This window comes from Sciurus vulgaris (assembly GCF_902686455.1).
Source record: "Sciurus vulgaris genome assembly, chromosome: 4".
Classification (NCBI taxonomy): domain Eukaryota; kingdom Metazoa; phylum Chordata; class Mammalia; order Rodentia; family Sciuridae; genus Sciurus; species Sciurus vulgaris.
Genome location: NC_136464.1, coordinates 72,317,478 through 72,332,469, shown reverse-complemented (window position 1 = coordinate 72,332,469; position 14,992 = coordinate 72,317,478). Strand labels below are relative to the sequence as shown.

Sequence of the window (14,992 nt, the reverse complement as noted above, 5' to 3'; positions counted from 1 at the left end):
GACTTGAACAGAACAATAAGAGGTTTCAGGAGATTTTGGGACTTGGGCATATTTGTACAACAGAGTCTCATTTAAATTATACAATGTTCCTTTAATTAGGATTTAATGTTAATGCAGAGGTAAATGCTACTATAGAGGAAAAAAATGAAACATTCTATTTAGGACTGCAAATCTCCTGCATTATCAGAAAGGTCACACAGCCCTGTTTAAACAAACCCCTTCTAGGCAAAATAGTTGTTTTCCAGAGTATAACTCATAAGGACTTACCTGATACTTGGCAATATAGTCACTCACTTTTGAGTTGCAAAAAAAAGAAAATGTGCATATCATTTGAATTTCTAATACCTATTAAAAATCTATTTAAATATTTGTAAATTTTTTGGTTGGAAATTAAACTTTATGGATTATTAAAGTTATTAGGAAATCATTGCAAGAAGAGTCTCATTCAAAGTTTAAATACTCTATTCAGGAATAAAATAATTTTGGAAGGGTGGGGAGAGATAATGACACATACATGACAGGAACAGATGTTATAGTCTACAGCAAGTTTAAAACCAGGTTCAAAAGATATAAAAGACTGATACCTAAATTAAACTACAAGATTGTCCTGAAAATTAGCATAATTTTCAATAAAAAGGGATGCCCTCCTAATCTTATTCTTAGTAGATAAGCAGAGAGTACGCTTATTCATATGCACACCACTGGTGTCCCTGTAGATATGTGTGCCTTTTAATATTCACTACTACTGCAAAACCATAATTAAAATACAAACCACCCACTAGGAAAAAATATAACACTAAAAAATTCTAATAACCATTATTGAGATTCTGCCTCAATTCTAGAGAACAAAACACATTTAAGTTTGGTAGAATTGTACACAGTGTACTCTATTCCTATCTTCCTTGCCAGATATTAATATAACAAAAGAGATTTTTCAAAAATTTAAATTTAAAATTATTTTCTAAAAATAAAATATAAATACACAATAGAATCATCTCAATAAATTGAAGGAAAATAAATACTATCCATTGAATTCCCAAAGCACATTTTCAGTGGATATGTGCTGTTGTGTAATACTACTAAGTAAGTTAAATGTGAACAGAGTTTATGAATACATTGGCAGAGTATACTAATATCAAAATCACAGAATGAATTCCATAATTGTTTCAGACACATAATACGTACAGTACAATGTCCATGGAGTTTCAGATTTGTTTTTTATGTAAACAAATGGGGTACAACTTGTTTCTCTGGTTGTACATGAAGTAGAGGCGTACCGTTTGTGCATTCATACATTTACATAGGGCAATGGTCTTTGATTCATTCTGTTATTTTTTCCTTCCCCCCAACCCCTCCCACCCCTTTTCCCTCTATACAGTTCCTCCTTCCTCCATTCTTGCCTCCCTCCTAACCCCCCCATTATGTATCATCATTCTCTTATCAGTGAAATCAATCGTCCTTTGGTTTTTTGAGATTGGCTTATCTCACTTAGCATGATATTCTTCAAATTCATCCATTTGCCTGCAAATGCCATAATTTTATTATTCTTTATAGCTGATTAATTTTCCATTGTATATATATACCACAGTTTCTTTATCCATTCATCAATTGAAGGACATCTAGGTTGGTTCCATAGTCTGGCTATTGTGAATTGAGCAGCTATGAATATTGATGTGGCTGCATCTTTGTAGTATGCTGATTTTAAGTCCTTTGGGTATAGGCCAAGGAGTGGGATAGCTGGGTCAAATGGTGGGTCCATTCCAAGTTTTCTAAGGAATCTCCACACTGCTTTCCAGAGTGGCTGCACTAATTTGCAACCCCACCAGCAAGGTATGAGTGTACCTTTATCCCCACATCCTCATCAACACCTATTGTTGCTTGTATTCTTGATAATCGCCATTCTAATTGGGGTGAGATGGAATCTTAGGGTGGTTTTGATTTGCATTTCTCTTATTACTAGAGATGTTGAACATTTTTTCATGTATCTGTTGATTGTAGATCTTCTGTGAATTGTCCGTTCACTTCCTTAGCCCATTTCTTGATTGGGTTATTTGTATTCTTGGTGTAGAGTTTTTTGAGTTCTTTATATATTCTGGAAATTAGTGCTCTATCTGAAGTATAAGTGGCAAAGATTTTCTCCCACTTTGTGGGCTCTCTCTTCACACTGCTGATAGTTTCCTTTGCTGAGAGAAAGCTATTTAGTTTGAATCTATTCCGGTTATTGATTCTTGCTTCTATTTCTTGTGCTATGGGATCCTGTTAAGGAAGTCTGATCCTAAGCCAACATGTTGAAGATTTGGACCTACTTTTTCTTCTATAAGATGCAGGGTCTCTGGTCTGATTCCAAGGTCCTTGATCAATTTTGAGTTGAGTTTTGTGCAGGGTGAGAGATAGGAATTTATTTTCATTCTGTTGCATATGGTTTCCAAGTTTTCCCAGCACCATTTGTTGAACAGGCTGTCTTTTCTCCATTGCATGTTTTTGGCACCTTTGTCTAGTATGAGAAAATTGTATTTATTTGGGTTTGTGTCTGTGTCCTCTATTCTGTACCATTGAGGAGTTTCAGATTATTATGAGGCACTGATATGAACTTATCACTACTCCATTGAGAAACTTATTTAAAGGAATAAAAAAGATCTAATTTAATAAGAAGAAAGTGGCTTGGGAAGAGATATTAGAGTTTGAGAGATGTTAAACATAATTCAGGATGACTGAGAGATAATAAAGGTTTAAATGACATAGAGCAGCAGGCAATGTGTATAAAGTTGAACTTATAAAAAAAAGTAGGAATAACTTAAATACTGTTACATCCATCTTTCCTAACTCATAGTCAACTGCCCATATCACACAAAGACTAGAAACTTGTATGAATGGTGGAGGAGAGAGGTATAAAGTGCTGAATAATGAGGTGAAAATAGACCTAGGTGAAAGGTAATTGTTAAACATCTACTCGTGTGTTACAAGTTTAAAAAAAAAGAAAGGTGTATTGCAACCCACGATTAACAGATGAAATATGGGGTAAGGTAAATAACTTGAGATCACATAGATAATGTGCCGTGGACCCTTAACCTGTGTTTCTGCAAAATTACAATATTTTCTAATGTCTGCTGTCTGCGTGCCTTAATGTATAGCTCCCCATCCCATTTGTTGATTGGGTGGAAACAAAATGGACAGTTCATTGAAAATTTTCAAAGGAGTGAACACAAGTATTCATTTGAAGCAAAAGAGCTCAGTTTCCACGGAACAGCATGAATTTATAATAGAACAAGACAACTTAACCTATACTTATTTAGTTTGCTAAACAGTTGTGGCCCTGAATCAAAAATATAGGAAGTATACCAGAGAATAAAGCCTGCATAATGACTGGAGGGAGACTGCACAAAAGTGTAACATGAATGGCTAGGCACATGCCAGAACAAGAACAATGATCAGCAGATATTTGTTTACCAGCTGGCAGAAATATGTATGGCAGATATTCAAAGTAGAAAGACAGGTAGATTAATAAAATGTATCAAAACATTTCTGAATGATGCTTTTTTCTTACAGTTGTCTTTTAGTTATCAACCTGTGAGATAATGTCTTTAAAGAAAGAAAATAATATGGGAATTATAATTAAAATTATTCTTAACTCTAAAATATAGTTAACAGAAATATAAAGGTATGGGCAAGAACAGTATTAGAGGGAACCATTCACAGGATGTAAGAGTCAGGGGAACTGGGTCTGGTGGCGCACAACTAAAATTCCAGCTACTTGGGAGGATGAGGAAGGAAGATGGCACGTTTAAGGCCAGCATCAGCAATCTAGCAGGACCCTGTCTCAAAATAAAAATATGAAAAAGAGTTGGCACTATGTCTCAGTGGTGGAGTACCTCTAGGTTCAATTCCCTAGTACTGCAAAAAAAAAAAAAAAAAAAAAAAAAAAAAAAAAAGAAAAAGAAAAAGAAAACAATCCAGTCAAGGGAATTTGGACCTGGAATACATGGGAGGGGTAGAAGGTCTAGAGATGGTCATGAACAAAGAAGAGGTTAAACTGGTGTGGGATTTTTTTAGTGTAATTACACTAATTTTACAATAAATGAAAATGACTAATATCAAATCTTAGTTGAGTTTTTTCCTTTTGCAGGCATTTATGAATTTCATTTTAGGAAGCATCCATCAAGTCCTATCAGCTCTTAATAATCTCCTTTGGTGAGAAGGTTTCATAATTGAATTATTTGGTGAGTAGAAAAATGAGGAAGACAAGAGTTCTGTGTTAGCCATTGCAATGAGTGAGAAATAAACCTTTAAGAGCATAATCAAAAAATTCACAGATGACACCATAACTGAGGGTTCCACTAAGTCATACTGCAGTGGAGGAGGAACTGCTCCACACACACAAAAAAAATTATAGTGTCTTTCCCAGAAGATGATCAGATTGCAGGGAAGTTTATACGAACAAGGAAACAAAACAAACCTCAAATGGAGTGAATGCTGCACTTTGCTTCTTTCCATTCTTTTTCATTTATCTTTTCCCACTTTTTCTTTTGAAACATACCTTTCTAATTCCAAAAAATGTGGGAAAGGGCATACACCATAAGTTTTGCTTTGGTTCTAGGAAAGGTCTTTGAAAGACATTTTCCATTTTGATCCTACACCTACTTTATCAAATTAAAATTATAAATATCTTTTGACATATAAAGGAAACAGCATTTCAAAAAAGTTCAGTGATATAGTTTTTAAGGGGAAGAGCTAGTACCCAGGCTGGAGTCTGACACATTTGTAAAACCTATGCAATTTCCTACATAATATCTATAATATAGATGCCTTGAGCTACTCTCCACAAGCTGGTATTGTTTTTTTATGTCCTCCATAATCTTCAGAAGTGCTTCCTTGGTCCTTTAAAAAAGGGAAAAAATAGCTTATGTAACCCAAAATTGTGATTTTGTTGTTGCAATGGAACCCAACAAGTGATGCTATTCCTTTGAACAAAACAGAAAGGCAGTGACAATTTTTTTAAAGAGCCAAAAACTTACCTAAATCTATTATGTGAGTAGGGCATAACAAGTGGCATTTTGCAAATTTGATGCTTCACAGTATGTCCGTGAAGTACGAAAGAATCCTTTTTCGTGCATGAAGCAAGGAGATTGCTTTTTCTTCTTACACTCTCAAGAGACCCACTGAAACACCGAATAGTGCTTTTCAACCTTTAATGGAATTCCCCTGTTAAAGTGTTTTCACTTGCCTGCAGACTCCAGCTGCAGCCTCTTTAAATACTTTTTTAAAAAAATATTTTTCACATAAATTGCAAGAATGTTCAAAGAAAAGCTGAAGTACCTCAAATGGGAAATTTACAAGTAGCAAGATAGGAAGCAGAAGAGTGGATGGTAGCTATAAATCATATACAAGTCACATTGATGAATCAAGATAAGAAGGGTGAGGTAAAATCAACCCTAACTCTTCAGAAAAGAAGGAGACTCTTTTAATATCAGAATGAATTTAGAATCAATGAAAATGGGTAATACACACATAACCAGAAATCATGTGGCAATGCAGAGAGTTAGGTAAAAATAAAAAACAAGAAGATGCTTACTTCTTTACTTAAACCATCTTTGAGTTCCACAAAACCTTATTTGATAGCATTCCCTGCAACCACACTGGGCATGTCCATGAAGCTTTAGAAAAATCCCATCAAGCACTACATAGTTGCATGTGGACACTCCAATTGTATTTAATGATGGTAAAAAGGAAGGTGTATGAATAATAACATCTCAGGCCAAACTTCTGACATATGAAAGGCAAGACAGCAGGTAAAGTGAGATTCTTCTCCATGAAGAGATTCCTAATTGTAATAGTACTCACTTCATATTAAAAATAGGCCAGGATCCTGACATCCCACAATAGAAGGGTTCTTATTTTTCTCTTAAATTTTGTTCACAATATCCATTTTTGGAAACAAGCAGAAGTAATTCCTGCCAATAGCATTCACAATATATCAGAATTTTTGAGTAATAAAGTTCTAAATTTCTGTATGCCAGAAACTTTCATTTTCTCTTTTTTGTCTAAGAAATCATAAGAATCCATTAACTGAAAATGGGTTCCTAGAAAGGTTTCCAAAATGTCATCTGGATGTCGAGAATTTGGGTCAAACAATTGAACCCTTTTTCCTTCTGTTAGCAGCATATTGAAGTAAGGGCAAAGTTGGATATTGAGAAAGGGATAGAGTCAATTATGTCCAATGTTAAGGAAAATAAAGCTATGACAACTGAATACTGCTTACTATATTTCATGTTTGTCTCCTAGGAACAATTTGTTTCTGCTCCTAAAAGAATAAAAGCTATGGACCAATTATTTTCTATTTTTTAAGAATGTATGTTAGTTGCTAGATTTCTAATATGATCTATATTCTTGAGAAAAACAAGATGGAGAATTTCAGCCCAAAGTAAATAGAACAGATGGAGTTGCTTTTTACCTTTAACAGATCATGAGTTTTTAGTCATTTATTTTTTAAAAATCCATTCCTCAGCAGGGAGCATCCATACCCATGTGTGCAGATCACATTTAGCTCTGAAATATGCCTGCTTGTTTGTCCATAAATTTGGCAAAAAAAAAAAAAAAAAAAATTCTTGGGGCATGCTATGGCATCCAAGAGTTTGAGAAATAATTCTTTAAAGCTTAATTAAAGTAGAATAACATTAGAGATCTAGAGATCAGGACAAAGACAAAGACAAAGCCAGGAGAAGTGCAGATGTTTAACAGTCATATAGGAAATTTTTAAATATTTTGACATATCCATTGTAAAATCTATTCAGCAATGTAGTATTGAGATTGGAGTTCATTGACTGTAATACTCCATGAGTACTTAGACATATCAGGGAGCTAATAATTTGAATCTGGGAAGTTCAGACTGTGAAGACATACTGACTTAGTAACCATGAATGCAGCCCAGAGAGTCACACCCTTTTCCCAAAGAGCAGACTAGTTGGGAGCATGGTCAGGGCCTGACTGGTTCTTAAGAACTGTTATGTTGAGCAGGCAACTATAAACATTGCCCAGGGAGGTAATGAGAAAACACTTAGCAAGAGGCAAAACTTGTTTCCTTAACACATACTCATTCATCTACCCTGGAAAGATTCAAAATTATATACATTTAAGGATGTTAAGGGAAACATATTAGAGTAAACCATATTGGAATCTCTCAGTAATTATTTTATCTTCTTAAAATAAAGATAATTTGAACTTTTTAAGTCAAATCTCAACTTTGTGATGACTAATTAAGTAATTGATTTACATTTATTTTAAGTTAAGATCTACTAATGTCAGGTAGCAGGAGGTACTAGTTTCTACCAAATGTTCATTTTTACTTTTTCTTTAGCACTAGAAATCCTGGTTTTCAGTTGTAAGTTTAAAAGACTACAAAACCCTCTCCTCTTTGATGTAGGGACTAAGTCTTTTTGGAGGAATGAGATGTTTTTTTTCCTTCTTTTTTCCATTCTTTTCCTTGGAACTTGAAATATCTCCATTGTAGATCATGAGGATAAGGGTGAAAACTTTCTAAACAGGAAGAGTGGCAAGCTAGAAGGAACCTGGTTTAGTATGAGCTGAACGGCATTTTAAATCCAGGCTTCATTATAGGAAGTAAACTGTCATTCTTACTGAAGTCATTATTACTTGGGATTTTTCTGTTCCTTGAAGCTTAGTCATATGCTAAATTAGTTTGTAACTGAAGTATTCCAAAGGTCTTAAAAATCACCACAAAGACATCTTTACTTTATTAGTTTTATAAGCATTAAGTATAATTGAGTGATATCTTTCAGTTAGGAGATTTGTATGTGTGTATGCTTGTGACAGTCTAGATATATATCTTAAACAAAAAGATAGCTTCAGAACTTCACTATAAAAATATAATACTAGAAATTACAGAGGAAGAATCCAGAACTAAATGTTAGATTATGATTTTCATTTTACTCCTAGAAAAGGTTGAGCAATTTTAGAGGAAGAAGGGTCTAGAGTCAGCCAGAATCTCTAGGGCCAATATTCTCCTTCTGCCCCTTCCTGGGGAATGTGAACTTGGGCATCTCTCAAGGATCCTCAGCTCTCCTAGATTCACTTTCCTTGGGTATTGGATGAGGAAAATAATATTTACCAGATAATATGGGTGAAATATTTTGTTAAATAACTGAAATGTGATGAGGACTGAATCAATTATAAATCTGGTCCTTATATGCAAAATCAAAATTGGAGAGCCTAAAATTGTATCTCAGCTTCTCCAACATGTCTACTTCTCTTTACACTTAATGACAGAGAGACACCAAGTGACTTAACAAACCTGACTATTAATATCAAAGAATTAATACTTCCAAGTCTTTATTTTCTAATTCCTCATGTAAGAAGTTCAAAAGTCAGTATACAACATGTTCTCAATCTTGTGTTGAAGATATAAACTTAGAAGTTTTTAAACTTTGACATATACTAGAATCATCTGTGAAATTTTTAAATCAGGCATGCACTATACTACCCCAAGTTTGCTAAATTAGAATGTCTGACGTATTTTCACAAATGTTTTCTGAAGAATTCAATGGGTAATAAAGTTGAAAAGATTGATCACATTTATTGAAGATCTGGCACGGAAGGCTCTTTGCCAATTTACTTATTTTCTAGAATTACTGAACAAATGAGTTTGAGAAATATAAAATCAGGAGAGAATACTTTATCTAGATGCTGAAGAGTAGAAAGACAGTGAAGTAATGCCCCAGAACCTGAGAGTTGTATGAGACTCCAGATGGTTTGCCTTCAGCCACATTGGGTTTTATTTTTAGCCCCCCAGGGCCGGCACATATTTCCTCAGTGACAACAGAATGGTCTTCAGCAAAGTGTGAACTTTAAGAAGCACATATACATACAAAAGGAAGGCAGCTCTCATCAGTCAGCTTTCTCTGGAGGTAGGCATTGCAAGTAAGTGTAGGAAATTAAGCAAGATGAAATAAAACTCCACCATAGCTGTCCAGGTCTATCACTTAAAAGTTGTCAGAAAAAAGGCACCCTGTAGGACAAGTATAAAACTGAAGATAGAATTTAATAACTACTGTGTATTTAGTGGCAGTCTCTTTGTGCAGTCCAAGCTTATTTTAAAAGTTCACTGGCAAAATGTTATCCCTATGGTGGGGGAAAAATACCTAAGCCATTTGCTCATGTAGTTGGCTACAGGAAAATTAGAGACTTAAACTTAGCTCTTTTCATGTTCCTAATATTTTTTCCTTCAACAATCCACATAGCCTCAAGAAATCTAAACTATTAGATTAATCTTCCCAAGAATTCACACATAATGTTGATTCTTATCAAATAGTAAGTTTTTAAGAGGTGAAGAAAAGAAACATCACACTCATTTTTTACTGTCAGGGGAAAACACAAGGAAGTGGTGATGATAATTTCTAATAGTTGGAATGAGGTACAACATTTTTATTTCATCCTTATCAAGAACAATACAGAGAAAATTTAACAATCAACATTTGGGTAGTGGTTACTTTTACCACTTTGAAACCCATTTAGCTAAAATTAAAAATTAAAAAGTAGAAAGAACAAAAAGAAGGAAGGAAAGAAGGAAAGCAGGAAGGAAGGGAGAGAAAGGGTCCTTTCTTAAAGATTTCAATTCTCCAAATATTCATTTAGAAATGATTAAACCTCAAAATCCAGTTCAACAGAATGGGATTAAATTCATCTATGAAAATCAAAGTGAGAGTAACTTCATTTCCGTGATATTTTCTAAAAAGTTAAAATTCTAGTTTTTATTATTACTTTTAGGAATACATTTTCTGAAGTTTTCCTATTTGCTCATTACTAATTTGTCTTTTTTTAAATGGAGACTAAGAATAGCATTGGAAAGTCCCTAGTAACCAATTGGAAATTTAATTTTACCTGTTTGAAAAAGATTAGTTATAAAAGTACATAATATAATCCAGATTTACATTACATATGCCCGAATATCAAATTTAAGTAATTACATCATTTGTTACTTTCTGATAGCTCATCTTACAACTCTTTAATAACTACTGTTTTATTTCCCACCATAGGGTAGTTGCAGTAACAGCAAAGCTTTTCAAGGGACTCTGTGTGGTGTTGATGTTTTAAGCTCCGCTTGAACTGTTAAATGCAATAAGTCTTCAAGTTGAACCCCAGTTCAAGTGGTAGCTTAAAACATCAACACCACACAGAGTCCCTTGAAAAAGAGATGCAAAATGTGTCAACATGAACATACATTTATCTCTATGCACTGAAGTGAGAGATAAAGAGACCTCTACTACTCACATGTCCTGAGGCATTCAAGTGCCAGAGATATTAAGCTGTTTGAGGCATATACTACTGTGAGTCTTCAGATCTTTGTAAAGCATTGTCCACCTATGCATAATTGAAAATGAAATTTCCACGATAATCATAAAGAAATAAGGCATGGTGTAATACAGTAGCTATTGCCTTTGGCTGACCAGCATAATTTATTTATTTTTTTCTAGTTCTAGTAATTGTTTTCTTTTTCTTTGAGGGAAGAAATCAAACAAAGGATGGATGTTAGTGCCTCCCCACTGAACGACATAAATAGCATTCTATATCACTGTTCCTTATTTTCATTGAGTACAGAATTGGCACATGGCATCTCAGTATCATTGTATAGGACTTTTCAATTAGACAAGGTTGGATAGGTCTCTTTTGCTTTTTGATTACGAACATTAGAAGTGTATACATAGGGGAGAACCACTACAAAAATGAGACATCTGTACAGTAGGACATGAGAATGTTGAATTTATGAAAGTCTGTGATTCTGAGAAAACAGTAGTCAAGAAATTCTCCCACCCTCACAGATGCTCCAAATTTACATTCTTTGTCCTATAAATAATTAGTTGGAGTATTTTATTGCTACTGACAAATTTGGAGAAAATACTGAGTTAACTTTTTCTCCTTTCCTCATATCTCTGTACTTGGATCCATTTTCAGCCTAAAGCAGCATATAAACCCTCCTGAAAAATGGCTGAGCTTGGTATAAAACGTTTTCTGATTCTCTGACCAATCGTGCTGGTTCTTTGCCCCACTTCTAACCTTGGTTAATTCTCCCTGAAAGAAAAACCTTTTTATCTAATCCTTATGAGTCTTGCATATCTTCTGGTCAGAGCTTTCTCCACAATGTAGCAGTCCTATTATTTTCCTTGAAATAATCCTTTTGAAAATAAATCTATTGTGTCCAAGAAGTGTTTTTGTTTTTGTTTTTGTTTTGGAGGGGTGTAATAAACACCAAGGAAAAGCAGAAGTGAAGATGATAAGTACAAGGGTGAGAAGTATTGGTGGCACTGAATCTGTGGTTCCATTCCTGAAGACCTAACTTTGAAGCCCTCAACATTTGACTTCAGCAGAGTCTGGCTCAAATAACTTTCACTTCTACCAGGCACACTCTCTTCTCTTCCAGGTCTCTACTTTCTCTGGAAATACTGACAATATCTTGTATTTGAGATCTGAAACTTTCCAGAATTCAAATGTATTGAATCAAGACTCCTTCCTACCAGCACAGAGAGTTCAAGAGTGGGGGAAAGTGCTAACAGCTGTCTAGGAGTCCTAGAAAGGAAATTCCCTTCCAATGTAATCTCCACATCCATATTAAAACTTAGAGATGCTTTTGTGTTTAAGAGCTCATCTACAAAAATGCAAATATATGTGATATGAATGATAATGTGTGGAAAGCGGTATAATAAAAGAAGAAGGATATGCCTTTTGTATTTTGTAGCAAGGCAAAATTGAGTATAAATCCTGATTGTGTGATCTTTCCTAAATAACTTCTACATCTGTGAAAGGAAATATATCTCTTTTATTATTAGATTGTTATAATGATTAAATGAAGTAACATTGGAATATTTTGCATGAAATTTGACTCACACGAAGTAGTGAGTAATGAAAATATTTGCTATTTTCCAATGACATTCTTTTTAAATTGAAGTGTAGCATTCAGAAGTAAGAGATTATATTGTTATTTCATTGAGAAGGATGTATATTATGATCTCTACTTCTTCCATAAAGATAATATAAATTTTGGAGAGTAAAAATGTAGAGCTCTCCTTTCTATATCCATCACACATTTAAGTTTCAGTATTATCTTTGATCTCTCTCTCTCATTTACCCATCTCTGTCTAATCTCCTATCAATGCAACTATCTGCTGAAGTCTACATCCAAATTTTTCTTTAATTTTCTTGAACTACCTAACTGTATATCAACTGGATTTACCAATATCCACTTACTGGATACTTTTAAGTCAGATTTTTCCTTCCACATATTCTACTGAATGTGTTTCCTCTTAATAAGAAATCTGCAAGCATTCATACTACCTTAACAAAAATATTGCCGAAATCTTAATGAAAGGAGTCTGATCAAGACCAAGGTAAAATTTAGTACTTTGGGAACCTTATAAAAACTGGATTTTATTTCAGACTATTGTTCCTCACAAGGAGGGAGGTAGGGATGCTTATGGTGTTTTTGAGGAGGTTTGGCTGAGAATGTTTTATAGGCAAATAGACTCCAACAGATACTGCAACATATCCAATGTACATTTTTCTTTTCCACCTTACTAGTCTTACTAGTATTATTTTTGCAACTTAAATTTTCATTTCCTAGATTCCTTTGTAGCTAAAGGTTTCTACAGGACTCAGTGCTATTCAAGAAGCCAGAAAAAAAAGAGGGAGAGTTTTGCCTTCTCTCAATTGGCACTGCTCTTTTGCAATGCTTCCTTCTGCTTAATGCTTGCAATAAGGTTCTGGGACTTGAGATACAGGAACCATCCTATGACCAGGAAGACAAAGGTCACATGCTACAGACAGCAGAGCAGAAAGAGAGGTGATAGGACATTCGCGATGTCATATGCCCACTGCACCACCTTAAACTGCCCACCTCTAGACTTCTTTCAGCTATGAAAAAGAAGCACAAGATCAAGCTACAGTTGCTGGAGAGTTTCTGTTTATGTATTTTATCACACTAAAGAGGGATACCTTAAGAAATCATTTCAGACTTACTACAACATTTACCCTAAACTTAACATGAACATCGTGGTGGCAGAAATTTAAAAATTTGAAAGGCCTTACCTCAGTTTCTCTATAGTTATAGCTCTTTCCCTCTTTAACTCAAAGAAAGATTTCAAACATATAAAACAGTAGCAAATACTAAAACTTATGACCTTACTGGTTTTATCCATAACTTTATCCACTCCTTATTATTGTGTTTATTACTGTACTTCAGGGATGCATATATGAACACATTAGCAAGGAACACTTACAACAGTGAACCCCAGAATCATTTACTCTCCTTAGGAGAATACAGAAATCTAGAATAAGATGACTCCTCAAAAAAAAAAAAAAAAAAAAAAAAAAAAAAAAAAAAAAGAAAAGAAAAGAAAGAAATCCAGAGATGTGGACAAAAATCAAAGCAATAGTAGTTATTACATGAAGAATGACATGTTGGATTTCTAAGGACTTAACCTGAAAAATACTTGATAACAGTGGGAAATTACAAAAGGAATGATATTCAGAAAAGATTTAAAATCTCTCTCCTATATGCCTTAAGCAGTCTTCAAAGCAAGAGTGTTTTGTTAGCAAATCACATCTAAGAAGATAAATATCACATAATTCTATCTAAATAGAGAACTGATTTCCAGTGCTTAACTCACAGCCTTGATGAGTCTCATAGTTTAGTTTATGGTCAGAATCCTTGTGCTTCTTTCCACTTTACAACCAGCATTTGTTTTGTACGGATATCCAATGACAGATGAGAACGAAAGTCACTGCTTGCTTTTCTTTCACTATTTTTTCTATTTCTCTTATTTATTCTTCTTCAGTGCTGGGGATCATGTGTGCTAGGCAAGCACTCTATCACCGAGCTACAGCCCCAACATACTGTTTTTTCAACTCCCTCTCCAGAGATAGCTAATGTTATTAAAATTTGATATATATTTTTTATGATTATATATACAATTGATTTTCTTTTATTTTTAAATAAACAAAATAGTTACACATATTACTATATGATTTTAACATGTTTTATATTTTCCAACTTCTAAAAGCATGCATATACATATATAATTTTTAGCGTCAATCAGAATGTATATTTCATGCTGTTTGTTTTCTTCATGCAATCTTTGAACTGCTTTCTTCCCTTTCCTACTCCCACTCTGCCCTCTCCTCTCACTTTCCCCTTCTTCTTCCCTCTGCCAAATGATATGAAGTTTAGAATACAAATGCTTAAATTCAAATATTTGGTACACTATATTTGTAGCCTAGAGCAAGATATCAGTTCTTCACATGTAAAATGAAGATAATAATAGCAGTTCCTAAACCATTAGGTTATCCTCTTAAAAGAAATGTTCATAGATGGAAGGTGTTTCATGTAATGTCTAGCATATAAAAGGAATTGAAGCAGTGTGAGCATTTTTAAGTGTCCCATTTGTCTTTCCAGACTTCATGTCAGTTTTCACCTAAATCTAGTGTTCCAGCCACAGTGGCCTTCTCTTTGTTCCTTAAACAAGCCAAGAATTTCTTACCTTAGGACATTTGCCCTTGTTTCACATTTTGGTTATTTACTCTCAATTTATTTGTGTATCTTTCCTTCTCATTTCACTCACTAGAATATCAAGCTCCATATGTTTTGTTGATACACTGTGTTTCTACAACCTAATGTTCCAGCACTTCTGGTTTAATATGTACTTGTTAAATGACTGAATAACTTCCTGTGATATTTAACTTCAGTGTACCCATAAAGGCAGGTATTATCAGTTTCATAAATAATGTAATTGTAGCTAAATGCTTTCTTGGGAGATGTAGTAAGCAGCTGAATAAGGCTTGAGTTCAGTTTTCTTTCTGTATGTTGTTTTTTTCCATGATTTCAAAATGTTATTTGTCTTTTTAACATAAAGATTCTTTTCAATGAGACTATAAATCTCCTCAAATAATGCATTTTACTGTCATTAGTTTATGTAACTATGCTTAACACACA

The 14,992-nt window shown here is 34.1% G+C and overlaps 1 protein-coding gene across 1 annotated transcript in view; it reads right to left on the bottom strand.

Moving 5' to 3' along the window:
- Positions 1-14,992, bottom strand: part of PCDH15 (protocadherin related 15) — a gene marked incomplete at its 3' end in the record, with an annotated part of 922,351 nt that overhangs the window by 628,254 nt on the left and 279,105 nt on the right. The gene's annotated exons all lie outside the window — the stretch shown is intronic.